General features: G+C 48.4%; 1 long non-coding RNA gene across 3 annotated transcripts in view; it reads right to left on the bottom strand.

The window, feature by feature from the left end:
* LOC142573219 (uncharacterized) overlaps nucleotides 1-14259 on the bottom strand; it is a 128971-nt gene that overhangs the window by 19855 nt on the left and 94857 nt on the right. For all 3 annotated transcript variants that reach the window (XR_012826252.1, XR_012826254.1, XR_012826255.1), the window contains exon 2: nucleotides 8858-9153. This is a non-coding gene — a long non-coding RNA (uncharacterized LOC142573219). The remainder of the gene's footprint in view (nucleotides 1-8857; nucleotides 9154-14259) is intronic.

The raw sequence follows: 14259 nt of genomic DNA, 5'->3' as shown, positions 1-14259 counted from the left end.
CGGAAGGGTATGAACCAGGTCGATGAGCACGAGGTTAAATAGAGTGGGGCTCAAGACTCCGCCTTGTGGTACGCCACGGTAGGTGTTGTGTTGTGATGACGCACCATCCTCTGTTTTCACAAAGAATGACCTGTCCTTCAAGAAGCTGGATATCCACCGAAATACAAGGCCGCCTAGGCCGACATCGCCCAAGGCGTCCAGGATGGCTTGATGGGTTACGTTGTCATAAGCGCCTTTAACATCCAGGAACATCGCCGCTGACAGTCTCCTGAGTCTTTTTTCGTGCTGAACAGACGAGACTAGATCTATGACGTTGTCTACAGAAGAGTGCCCGCGTCGAAAGCCTGCCATAGCGTCATGGTATAACTTGTCGTGTTCTAGATACCACTCTAGACGCGTCAGCACCATCCTCTCCATCACGTTTCCTAGACAACTGGCCAGAGCAATGGGACGATAAGACGCCACGTCTGGGGGTGATTTACCTGGTTTGAGCAGAGGCACAAGGCGGCTGGACTTCCATGCAGCAGGAACTACTCCTTCACGCCATGAATTACTGTGCACGTCTAGAAGTGCATGCCGGGCTGTTTGACCGAGGTTTCCAAGAGCTGCGTATGTCACCCCGTCAGGCCCAGGCGATGAGGAATGTCTGCACGCTGCCAATTAACGCCGCCTGCAACTCCTCGATGGAAAACAGATTGTCCATACGAGAATCCCGCGAGATTGGAACATCACCGGGACCACGTGCAGCGAACGATGGCGGCAGACCAGCAACCTTGAAACAGAAGTTCTCCGCTACGTCGATCTCTCTGCGACCTTGGTAGAGAGCCAGGCATTTGAAGGGGTGGCGTTGCGGTGATGTTCGAAGACCATGCACTGTTCTCCATATATATGACAAGGGTTTATGCGGATCAAAGGAATCACAGAAGGTCTTCCATCTTAGAGACTGCAGGGAGTTGATCCGACGCTGGATCTTCTTCTGTATGCGCCTCGCCTCCCTGAGGTCGTAGATGGACTTGGTGCGTCTGTACCTTCGTTCCGCGCGACGGCGGATTGCTGGAAGCCGCTCCAATTCTGCTTCGAATTCAGAAAATTTAGGAATAGGCCTAAAAGATCTTGTAGCTTCTTGAGCAGCGGCGCTAATTAGCTTCTCGATGTTGCCAGGTAGAAAGTCCTGGATCTCTTGGCAATGCTTCTGCATGAGCAACGTGTATTTAGGCCAGTCGATGTGATGAACTGTAGTAGAGTGTGACTTGCGTATGCCGTCGATCTTAACATATGTTGGAACGTGGTCACAACCATGCGTTTCGTTGTCCGTGAACCATTTCACACTGACACTGAGGCATCTTGAAACAAAAGTTAAGTCTAGGCAGCTGCTGTATGTCAATTCCCGCAGAAAAGTGGGACTGCCATCATTTAGGCAGCAGAGCTCATGGTCCGACGCGAAGGATAGTACACGTCTTCCTCGACAGTCCATCTTTAAGCTTCCCCATAGCGGATGATGCGCATTGAAGTCGCCGGTAATAACCTATGGTCCAAGTGTCGCTGTTAAAATGGCACCTAGTCTTGCGTTGTCAAATCGACTCGAAGGTGAAATATAGGCACCTACGTGCGTGAGTGCGACGTTCTTGCATTTTATAGTCAAACATACGTACTGATTGTCGTCATCAGGTGCCACTGGGTGTAAAACATACGTGAAATCGCATCTGATATAAACGATGACTTTGCTGCGGTCGCTACAGGTGGCAGACATAAAAGCTTCATATCCTGATAGGCGGATGGCGCTCTCAACGTTTGGTTCACAAATGACGATTATTGGAAATTTGTTAAAAACAAACGGACGAAAGTCCGAAATGCGGGATTTAATGCCTCTGACATTCCATTGGAAGATAGACGCTTCCTTGGCCTCTTTAAGGAACGAATGTAGAGGAGCAGCGATGGTGCTTCTCAAGACCGCACAGTACCGGATTCAGGGCATCCAGTATTTGAAGTGCGCCTCGAGCCGCCGGAGTGTGTATGACGGTCAGTAGTACTCGTAGCGTGTTCATAAGGGCGCTTATCACGGTGACAACTTGTTTGTCGTCGTCTTGGTTGCTGCCAGAAGGTGAAGCATGATTCGGCGAGCGTGCTATATCTTCTCGCTCCGCTGGTGGATCTAGCCGTGGCAATGGCGGCCACTCCTCGCATGAGGCAATGATATTGGAGACTTTCTGTTGAGGAGATCAGAGAGGAAGAAGACGAAGTGCTTCTCTTGCGGAACACATCTCGCCCGTCTCTGTGTTTTTCTGGACTTCTTACTGCACCTGTGAGGTCTACCGCCCCCTCCATCACGGTGATGGATGTACAACACCCCGAGGATCCTCCCGGTTCCCGTTCACCCGCGGACATCGGTTCGAGGAAGCGAGGAAATACGTCGAGTGGTAGCGAGGACACAGAGCTGTACTGCGCATCAGGTGACGAGTCCTCGGAAGACAGCTTTCGACTTGTCCGGTACCGCAAGGCCAAACGAAGAATTATCAACTCATCTTCGGCGTCCAGCTTGAACACTGTGAAAACAGCTCCTCGGCGATGGCCTCACTCCATCCTGTTTGTGCCACAGAACGCTACCGACAACCTGCGCGTCCTCAACAGGCAAGCACTATCCGTGTATCTAGAAAACACCGTGGCAAATGAGATCAAGGATGTTAGGATAAACACTAGGCGAAACATCCTGGCAATCGATGTGATGAACCCGAGTGCACTGACCATACTACAACATGTAACGCAGCTGCGAAACATCAAGGTCCGATCCATCTCGCTACCGAATGGTGCCACAATAACAGGAGTCATCTATGACATTGACAATGAAATATCTAATGCAGACCTCCCAATTCTCATAAAACCAGCAAGCGAACACAACGTGATTGTGCAGGTTGGTCGCCTCGGCAACACACGTTGTGTGAGGATAACCTTCAAAGGCGACTGCCTTCCACCCTACGTGAAGGTCGGCCATTTTCGCCACCAGGTTCGACCATTTATTCCAAGACCAATGCAATGCTTCAATTGTCAGAAGATTGGACATGTGAAGGGTGTTTGCAGAAATTCGGCCGTGTGCCCTCGATGTGCCGAACCCCACTCAGAAGACAACTGCAGCGCAACCACGTTGAATTGTCCTAACTGTCAAGGTGATCACTGCGCCTCTTCCAAAGACTGTCCCCAGATCAAGAAAGAGATCACCATTCTTAAACAAATGGTGAGAGACAACTCTACCCACAAAGAGGCCGCTGTGAAAGTACGGCGAAGACGACGTCACCGACGAAGGTCTTCACGGCGGAAAACATCAAGCTTTCAGGAAAAGTCACCTCGTCAAGCATCATCATCAGCGGACATTTCCAGCACTCCGAACACCGATGTTGGAAGGGAGAAAACTGCCAGATCTCTCTCCACAAAGGAATGGCCGCCACTTCCGCGTACAGGACCTCCAGAAGAGCCGCAGAAGAAGCCGCCCCGAGTACAGCAAGGTGCTGTATCCGAGGAGTCGCGGAAAACAGATGAGCAAGTGATAGCACTTATCAGGCCTTTAATGAATGCCATTCGCGTGCTGCTAAGCAACATGCACACACCGTCTGCCAGAAGTGCGCTTCAAGTACTGGACGCTCTGAGTCCGGTGCTTGCAACCCTTGAGTAGATCATGGCTCCACAGCCACGGTCTTTTAGGGAAGAGGTCCGACAAGCAGCTATTTTTCAGTGGAATGCCCGCGGACTCAGAGCGCGCCTTTCGGATTTCCGTCGCTTCGTGTACGCCAATATGTTTCCCATTATCGTCATTTGCGAGCCGAACTTATCGAACAAAATCAGGCTTTCTGGATATGAATCATTTATGTCGTCAGCTGTTTATGAAAACAGTAAGGTTTTGTTGTTTATTCGCCGTGACCTCACCTACACTCATCAGCCTGTACCACCTAATGACAGTAATCAATATATATGCCTAAACGTAAGAAAAAAGAATCTGGCCTTTACTTTTGTAGGCGCCTACCTATCTCCGTCAAGTCGATTTGATTACAAAAGACTACGAGACATCCTTTCCTCAACTTCCAATCCCTGGGTCATCATTGGAGATTTCAACGCCCATCATACACTCTGGGGAAGTCCGATCATCAACGCAAGAGGCACAGCTCTGGTATCTTTCGCCTCCAGTAATGAACTTTGGCTGCTGAATGAAGGAAGTCCTACGTTCTTACGTGGCTCCACGTACAGCAGCTGTCTTGACTTGGCGTTCGTCTCACGAAGCCTAGTCAGACGTGCAGGGTGGTTTGCGGACATAGAGACGCACGGAAGCGACTATATCCCCACGTACATCAAGATCAGAGGATTGACCGCTTCCAAAATACGGGATACGATCCAAAGAGTGGACTGGCATAAATTTCAATCTATTATGGAAGAACACTGCGACGCCAATCCATCTTTCGACTTGGAAGAGGCAATCAAGAGCGTGGTGCAAGACACTATGCATACTCTAACATGCTCCTCGAAACTTAATGATTTTGATGTGGAACTAGAACGACTTCGAGCAATCCGACGACGTGCTGAACGAAGATACCGACGTACGAAAACAATGGACGATCTACGGACCGCCAGGCGCACGCAAAAGAAGATACAGCGCCGGTTAGACAAGCTCGAATCGCAACGTTGGGCTGCCTTCTGTGAGTCGCTAGATCCACGCAAGCCTTTATCGCAACTATGGAGAACGGTGCGCGGACTGCGGACACTTCCCGTACAGTGATTCCCATTCAAGGCGCTTGCCCTCTCTCAAAAGAGATCGGAGATTGACGTAGCAGAGGATTTCTGCGCCAGATTATCCGGCCAACTCACAGCTACCAACATTCCATCGCCTTCGAGCAGCTGTCCGCCACCACGTGATCACTGGTTGGATCTACCATTCTCGATCCATGAACTTAAGGCAGCATTAGCTTTGTGTAGCCGCACATCAGCGCCAGGACCTGACGGAATTTCCTACCGAGCTCTGTGTCACCTGGGGGAGCGAGCGAGAGGAGTTCTTCTTGAGGTGTACAATGAATCTTGGAGAAATGGCACGATACCAACAACCTGGAAGACAAGTCGCCTTGTTCCACTGCTGAAGCCTGGCAAGTCGCCGTTGGAGCTCTCATCATATCGCCCGATCGCTTTGGCGAGCTGTGTGGGCAAAGTAATGGAGAGGATGGTCCTAGGACGCCTGGAGTGGTACTTGGAGTACCACAACACCTACCCAGATGCCATGGCGGGCTTCCGACGCGGTCGATCATCGATCGATAACGTCGTCGACCTGGTGACCTACATTCAACATGAGAAATGCCGTAAGCGTCTCTGCGCATCCTTATTCCTCGACGTTAAACGGGCGTATGACAACGTTACGCATGAAGCCATCCTCTCTGCTCTCGCAGAGGTAGGAGTGGGTGGTCGGATGTTTCAATGGATACAGAGCTATCTATCCATGCGATCCTTCTTTATAAGCACCGAGGAAGGCCATACTTCTCTACATTATAGCAACCGCGGCGTCCCCCAGGGCGGTGTACTTAGCTCCGTGTTATTTAATCTAACACTAATTGCTTTCCTTGAGCACGTGCCAACCACAGTCAGGCTATCAATGTACGCGGATGACATCTGCATATGGACATCTGCAGTAACACGCCTACAGTTGCGAGCGAGAATTCAGAGAGCCGCCACAGAAACTGCTATCTACCTCCGTAATCGAGGCCTGGAAATTTCCTCCGAGAAATGCGCACTAGTGCCACTTACGCGCAAACCCATGGCAAACTACAGTGTAATGATAAATGGCCAAATAATACGACGGGTCCGATCGTACAAGTTTCTGGGTGTCATAATCGACAGGCACTTGTCATGGAGCCCACACATATCATACGTGAAAAAACGGTTGACAGGCATCTGCCACCTGTTCAAGTTTTTCGCTGGCAAGACCTGGGGAATGTCGCCTAGTGCCATGTTACAACTGTACAGGGTGCTTTTTCTAGGATTTCTGCGATATAGCTTGCCAGCAATAAACAACACGGCAGAGCTCGCAGCGCTCTTTACTGCCCTTCATCACATTGGTGATGAACCGCCACACAAATGGACAATATTCTGCGATTCGAAGGCAGTCTCTACTGTCACCTTTACGACGCGGACCGCACGAACAACTAATATTCCATATTACAGAGACATTACACCATATAAGTGATGCAGGCCATGAAATAACCTTCCAGTGGCTTCCAAGTCACTGCGGGATTATCGGCAATGAACGGGCGGATCCCGCTGCCCGCTCAGCTCATACTGAGGAGCGCCACGTCCCAATTCCTGTTCCTAGAACTGACGCGGCACGGAAGCTCCGCCTACTTGCTCGGCAGTGCACCGCTTCGCAATGGAATGATCCACATTTAAGAAATACGCGACTGTACTCGCTTGATCCAACATTAAGTCTTCGAGCGCCATCACAGCTTCGCCGTAGAGACGCCACGCTTTTATATCGACTTTGGTTGGGCGTTGCCTTTACTAAAGCCTATGCCTTCCGCATAGGGATGGCCGACACCCCAACCTGTGACCACTGCGGCCATGAAGAATCAATTGGCCATATTTTGTGCGCCTGCCCGCAGTACAGTCCACAGAGGGCATGCCTTAGCCACGAACTTGACCAACTGGACGACCAACCGCTATCCGAAAAAAGAATTCTACAACATCGAAAGGACCTACCTTCACAGAAGAAGGCAGTGCAAGCGCTTTTGCGCTTCTTGCGATCTACCGGCCTGTGTGAACGACTTTAACTGGAACGCCTTTTGTGTGCGTGTCTCCATGTGTGCGCGTTCCTCTTTTTTTATTATTTTTTAAAATTTTTTTCGTTTTCCTCTCTGTCATCTTTCTAACCCCTATCCCCCATCCCCAGTGTAGGGTAGCAAACCGGAGACTCATATCTGGTTAACCTCCCTGCCTTTCCTTTTCATTCTCTCTCTCTTCTGTTGAGGAACCTCATTGCTGCTATTCCTAGTTGTATGCGGAAGTTTGTGGACTGTCAGTGGACGCGGTGCATCCTTACCAATAGCAGTAGGTTTCCTAGATTTCCGGCGACGTGAACGTCGACGTCGCACCTTAGCGGCAGCCTCTCTGTGCGAGGAACCATCCCTGACCATTTGCCTCAAGACTTTCGCCTCATTTTTCACATGGGGGCAATTCTTTGAAGTTGCATCGTGAGAGCCCTGACAGTTGGCGCACTTTTGGTTTTCTGCACGACAGGCGTCGGAGCTGTGCGACCCAGAGCACCGTGAGCACACGGCAGCATTTGTGCAAACCGCACTAACGTGCCCTATCCTTCGACACTTCCTGCACTGAAGCGGCTTTGGCACAAAAAGCCGTACAATGTGTCGGAAGTGACCGACCTTGACGTGTGACGGTAGGCTGTCTCCTTTGAAAGTTAACTTGACACATTGCGAGTTTCCCAGGCGACGGGCTTGCAATATGGCCATTCCCTCTGTCGCCAGCTTGATGAGTATATGCAGATCGGCATCACCTATGGAATTATCTACGTCATACACAACGCCGGCCGTAGAGTCATGATGGTCTTGTTTATAACAGCGTTCGTTGATGCTAACCAGCACCTTAACGTTGCTCAGAATGTCTAGCGCGCTGCGGTTTGTGACATCTATAGCGAGGATGTTCTTACGGGCGTTGATCCTTACATCTTTGATCTGACCCGGAACAAGTGCCCCGAGCGATGCAGACGTGGCTTGGCGGTTGATCCGGTTTAGATTGTCGCTAGCAGCCACAGGCACAAATAAAATTGTGAGGTCTGATGGCTTTCGCGTCGGGATCACAGTTGCCTTACTTGTGGAAGGAGATGTCCTGACGAGTCTTCTCTTTGCTTTGTGCTTTGCTACGGGCACGTAGTCGCTGTCATCCGAGGTTTCATCACTGGTCCCTGAGTAGATCGCAGTGTCCTCGCTGTCGGTGTCGCTCGGACGACTAGACCGCTTCCTCGGTGCGGCCGCTGTTGACGTAGAAGGACCAGGAAAAAAAAATGAAAGTGGAGGCGTTGTTTTGTTTCGCATAAGCGTACAACTTTTTCCTTGCAAGCCGGATGCGCGATGAAAACTCCTCCCGGATAGAAATTGGCGAACCTTTAAGCTTTGGCCCGGCAGACAGAATGCTACACTCATCTTTGAACCGCGCAAGTTTCACTATAATTGGTCGATGTTTACCGGCCTGGAAACGGCCAAGCCTGTGTGCGCGTTCTGTCATTTTTGGTGATGGCAATTTGAAGTTTATCTGCACACAGTGAAATAACACGAGACTGATTGCTCCCAAGTTTCATCACGCGCATCCTCAACACCGAAAAAAGTAGGTTGCCCCGGCGAAGGCGGTTTTCCGAGTCATCGCATTTCTGTACGAGGTTGTTTATTTGTGAAGTGAGTAATTATTTCAGGGTTGTCACTGGACACAGGTATTGAGTGACTTGATTCATGAGCATCTACAATTTTCTCAAGGGCGTCAACGTGGGTGGATAGACGACCGACCTGGTTTTCAATGGTGGCCTGTGTAGCACGAATTAGAGCGAGCTCAGACAGAACGGTGTTCTTAGAGGTTTCTAAACGGGATCGGGCGCTAGCAATGGATTCAAGGGATACCGGAGTGGGAATGTCATTAACAGGACTGGGGTTAAGTTCAATGTCCCCAAAAAGGGCTAGTTAAAGAAAAGTGAGTGAGCATTCACACATAATGAACAAAGCGAGTGACACAAAATTTTCCTTGTGGCATCAAATGTGTCAGAGGGGCACGACACCGCGATAAACCTTCGGTCACTAGAACGTACACATCTTGCACAAGGTAGGTAACTAACCTGCGCAAGCAAAGTCGGCGTCACGACCACGCTCGGTGCGGTGGCGTGCCCCAAGTGGTTCCAAGACGGAGGCTGCTTAAGTAGAAGTAGGGAGTTTCCCGCGCAGGAAGTTGCTCGCTGTGGCCAGGCGGAAAGCTCAGTTGGGGCTAGAAGTGGCGGGCTTGAGGCTGAATTGGCTTCTTCGTCCGAAGCAGCGAAAGTTGGCAGGCGATGTCATTCCAGTTGCGAGCAAAAGATGAGGAAGGGCAGGTTCCACCGATAAAGGCAGCCGAGGTGATTGACGATAGCAGCAGCACCTGCGCAAACAAAGTCGGCGTCATGACCACGCTCGGTGGGGTGGCGTGCCCCCTCAGGATTGTCTGAAAACTTCTCTTACGAACAATTATAGCGTAAGAAGTTTTTCGTGAATACGGGCTTAGATTCGGAATCGAAAACCATAATTGAACAAGAGATTGATCATTCTTTAGCTAAATAGCTGATTCATAATTTTTGTACGTTATGACGTTCATCATCGCTAAGAAAGCATAATACTGATTATTTGGGCTTATGCCCAAAGCCTTCAACGCCAACACTTTCATTGCACCGGCTTTTCGCTGTCTTTAATATGCGGCGCTGCTTGAATCGGTATGGTGAAAAGTATAGACAGCATCATCACGTTTTACAATTCGGTGGTGGCGCGGGCATTCGGTGGTCACGCGGACGGAATAGGTGCCAGCGAAATTACTGGCACGCGAGGGTGACGTTGCAGCCACGTGGAATTGACGTCGCTGCGAACAGCATAACAAAACTGGCCTGCCACAGCCAATTGGGGTTCAGTTGGCACTGCTGTAATCAAGGGCAGAAGCCCGAACGCACAACTTTCATTGCTTGTCAGTTGTGCAGGTTTTGTATAGCGGTCCTCGACGTAGACTTGGACAAATTTCACGGCTGCACGTATGTTTCGCAGGCAACATACAGCAGGCAATAAGCTTACGCAGCATATCTCGCCCCGTATGAACCTTCGCCAATCTGAGCTTCCGTTCTTCTAAAGGTGAGAGGGATAAGGCGGGTGAGCAAGGAGCCTTACCCCCTCTCCCCTTTAGAATAACCCTACCTTTATATACTGTGCCGAGGAAAGCATTTGTTGCCTTGAAAAAGACAAGTCCACTTTCGAAACGCTGGCTCCCGCTTTTACCTTGTTCTCGTTTTGTAATGCGTATAGTATGAATTTCTGTTATTTCATGATGCCATAATTATATTACGAATGAACTTCGGTCCTGAATTTGGCAACCCTGTATGTTAAATACAGGGGTGCCAAATTTAGGAAATTTTCCTTAGATCTAGGGATTTTCAGCTTTGTTTCGGCAAATGAGGAAATTTGTCCGCATATATAGGAAAATCTTGCTCTAGGACATTGAAACGGTAAAGCTGCTCACAGAACAGTGTGTTTTGATTTTAGTTACTTAAAATTGCCTTCGCATTAGCACACGAACTATGATTTTGATTGTGCAGCAGCGCAGGAGGTGAACGCATCTCGCCAAGTAAACGATAGGCTGTGAATTCCCTCGCCCCTGTAACGAAGTACTTCTAATCAGATTTTGCCTTTCGTACCTCTAGCTGTGTCGTCGACATTTGTGCACTCTGAGCGAAATATTTATCTGTAACCGGTAAAACAAACGCATGTTACAACGCTCGCCCAAATAAAGCAGCACGTGCAAATCTTGGCGTGAACGGACACCTACCTAGCGCCGAGTCCACTGCGGTTGTCATGCTAAACAACCTTTCACAAAGACCTCATGTGATTGGGCGAGTTTTCGTTTTGGAGGAAAAATAACAATTTTCCGCGTGTCTTCGTGCTTCGCTGCAAATTACGCGAATGTGCGCGAGTGTGGTGGTGCTAAGAAAGTTCACGGCATGCAAAAAAAAAAATGGTGACATCTTTCACATTACTGTTATGAAGTAGCGCACTGTTTTTATACTGTTACATTCCGTAAGGGACTGTTCGGCGCCCGTTTTCCTTACAGTTCAAACAAAGTTACATTTAAAGTTCCCATTTTGCTCTTGATGGAAAACAACTTTGAACAACAACAAAGTATATGCGTGCTGGTGTCTCCTGTGAATATGCCATCGTGCAGGAGGCTGTGATGCTAGTATAAAAACTTTCAATGTAACAGCATTTCAGCTTGAATCCGATGACTTCATTATTTGATCATTTTCGAACGAGCTTAAAAATTGATTTCAACTATAAAATTCCCAGTCTATGTGCATAAAATAAACAAACATTTATTATGACAGAAATCGCATTGACTAACTGCACAACCACGTTTTGCAAGAATCTAGGGAAATCTAGAGAATTTTCTAATTCGAATTAGAGATAAACTAGCTTCGGAGGTTGGCACACTTGACGTCATAGTCATCTATGACTTTGTATAACCTTGTGATGTACTGCTGTCTACTTGTCTACAAAAGCTCGTTAGCTAGCTATACAAGGTGTTTCAACAAAGACGTTAAGTAATAATTCAAAATAGCCGTTCTGAAATTAAAGGACGGTTCCTTCGGAGACTCCGGGGTCGGCACCGCTAATGTTAGCGGTGCCGACCACGGAGTGACGCGTGAGATGTGGCAATTAGTAGCTAATTAACAAACATTCTGTTAATTAACTTCGAAACCTTTAGTTTCAGCGAGCTCATCGTAATCGGAAAATTCAAGCAAACTCCGTGCAAGCCAAATCAACTTCTTAATCTGAGAAAATGCGCTTACCCGCGGAACTGTCGCACGACGAATTTCGGTCATCAATTCGCGAAACCGAAACTGGGAGGCTGCAGTGAACGCAAAGCCGCAGCCCTCGAAACGACGTTCCACTACGTCACCCAGTGGCGGGCATCCAGCGCGCTGCGACAGCGAGGAGCACGGAGCCGCAGGGCGCTGGTTGCCCGTTGCTGGGTGACACAAACAGAGCGTCATGTGATGACGTCATGCGATGACTTCAGACGATGTATGAGGCGTGTATGCAGCCGCTCGGCTTTCTCACGCTTCCCACTGGACAAGCTGTGCCATCTAGCGGCGCCGCCGCGAAGTCCGCACTAGGCGCGTGTGCAAATATATATTCAGACAAGACTGTATGAAATATATGACGCGGGGTCGATTACGCCCAGCACCGGAGAAAATGTAAAATACTTTCTTTTGTCATTAAAAGGTGGCATATAGCCAGTAGCGTAGCCAGAAATTTTGTTCGGGGGGGGGGGGGGTGGCTCACGTTGCAGCTCGGCCTCTACCTTATCGAATTTGTCGAGGGATCAAATACATGAATAACTGCATTGCAATTGCCAAAGGTGCTGCAAACGAATTCTTGAACGCTACGCACAGTCAAGACAAGTCAAATATGTATTTTTTTAGTCAAAGAATGTACTCGTATGCCTCAAAAATTGTGCCCGAATAACTGATATCAATGCTTCCATGTTTTCTGTCTATTTAATAAGTAAAGGAAATATCGCATGAACTTTAAAACAATATCAGTTTGAAACCAGCAAAGCAGTGCATGCCGCTGATATGAAAAATGTAAAGGCCAAGAAATGAACAAGTTGAGGACAAATATTATAATGAAATTTTGTCATTCAAGAACTTTGTTTACATATTTGTACATATGCAACGGCGAGGGAAAATCTCAATGATGTCCTTTGTTACAATGTAGTGCGCAGGAGCAGCTGTCACCGGTCGTTTATTGCGAGTAATTCAACCGAAATTGTAGTCGCAACAGAGAGCACATATAAAAAGCAGCTCTGCAAAATATAAGAGGCCGAGTCAAATGAAAGTAAGCCAATGCGAATATATGACAAACGGGATACTTTATTTAAAAGTAGTCTCCATGAACATCTAGTCGTTTGTCCCACTGACTAACGAATCGCGTGATTCTTGTCTCATAAAACTCCTTGGGTTGCTGCTTCAAAATTTCTGTAACTGACTCTTTCACGTCATCGCCCGACACGAATCTAGTTCCCTTGAGCTGTTTTTTTTTTCATATGCCCCAAAATGTACAAGTCGCAAGGCGACAGGTCTGGGCTGTATGGCCGATTTTGCAGCATTCCCCACTTGAACTTTGCCAGTTTTGTGTTGACCACATCAGCGACGTGGGGAGGGGCATTGTCATGGAGCAAGATGACCCAATTCTTGAATTTTCCACTTTGTTTGTTTTTGATTGCGACAAGCCGCCGATCCGGCGTTTCACAATATCAAAAGCGATTGATAGTCTTTTCAGGTTTAGCTTCAGGTTTAGCAAATCTAAAAAAAAAAACTCAACAACACCTTTGCGGCAGAAATGACGGCCTTTGCTTTCATTAGGGGTGCCGAATTCGAATGTTTCCATTGTAAGCTTTGCCGTCGTGTTTCAGGCTCGTTGTAGTGACACCATGATTTGGTCCCCGATCCCAATTGCAGACAAGAAGTCGTCACCCTCATTGTGATACCGGATCAGATGAATCAAGCCTCTCCGAACCTCTCTTTCTTCTGCCGGTGGTCCAAAATCTTGGGCATTTATTGCGCACACAATAGCCGATAACTGAGATGTTCATGAATTATGGTGTGACCCGAACCCTGACTGATGTTCACACACCCTGCCAATTCATCGATGCTCATCCTCCGTTCTTGTCTAATCAGCCCGTCAACCTTTGCGGTTGTGTTGGGCGTGATTGCACGGTGGCTTTCGCCCGCTCTTGGATCGTCTTTGCAGCTTTCACGTCCTTCTTTGAACTGTTTGCTCCAACGCTTCACAGTGGCCAATGAAATGCAATGTTCAACGTACACAGCAGCAATACGGCGACTAATCTATGTTGGGGAAACACCTTCAGCTGTCAAAAACCTCACGACATCACTCTGTTCAACTTTTAGAGCGTACATTAGGTCACGCAACCATGTTCAACCAAGTTTATGAAAGCATTAAAGAACCTTCATCCTCACACCTGCGTGTCACTTTTGTAAATGAGTGATGCGTGTGTGCTGCGCGCATGCCTCGCAGATAATGAACCGAACCATTATTGCGCGGGGTGGGTTGGCTCGCTTTCATTTGACTCGGCCTCGTACATTAGAAATGCGAAGAAACAATGGAATATACAAATGCGCAGATATAGCTTTATAAAGGGCATAAAATGTCACTGGAAACAAAGTTTACTGCACGAATACACAAAACCTCGCAACGAGATATTTAAATATATGTATAAGTCTCCAATAAATCTACGTATCCAAGAAAAAGTCACTGTATATAATGCGCCAAATAAGGCAAATAAACATGTTGCGCAACCACAGATTCACAGATCACAGCACCCCCTCCCTCCACTCCCCCTGATGTATCGCGCGCGACAGGAGGCGGCGCCTTCCTCCCCGCTTTTCTCCCTTGCGCACACAAGACTGAGCCACCATCTTCGGCACCA

Source organism: Dermacentor variabilis, chromosome 1 (assembly GCF_050947875.1).
Source record: "Dermacentor variabilis isolate Ectoservices chromosome 1, ASM5094787v1, whole genome shotgun sequence".
Taxonomy (NCBI): Eukaryota; Metazoa; Arthropoda; class Arachnida; order Ixodida; family Ixodidae; genus Dermacentor; species Dermacentor variabilis.
This window is presented reverse-complemented; position numbering and strand designations above follow the sequence as displayed.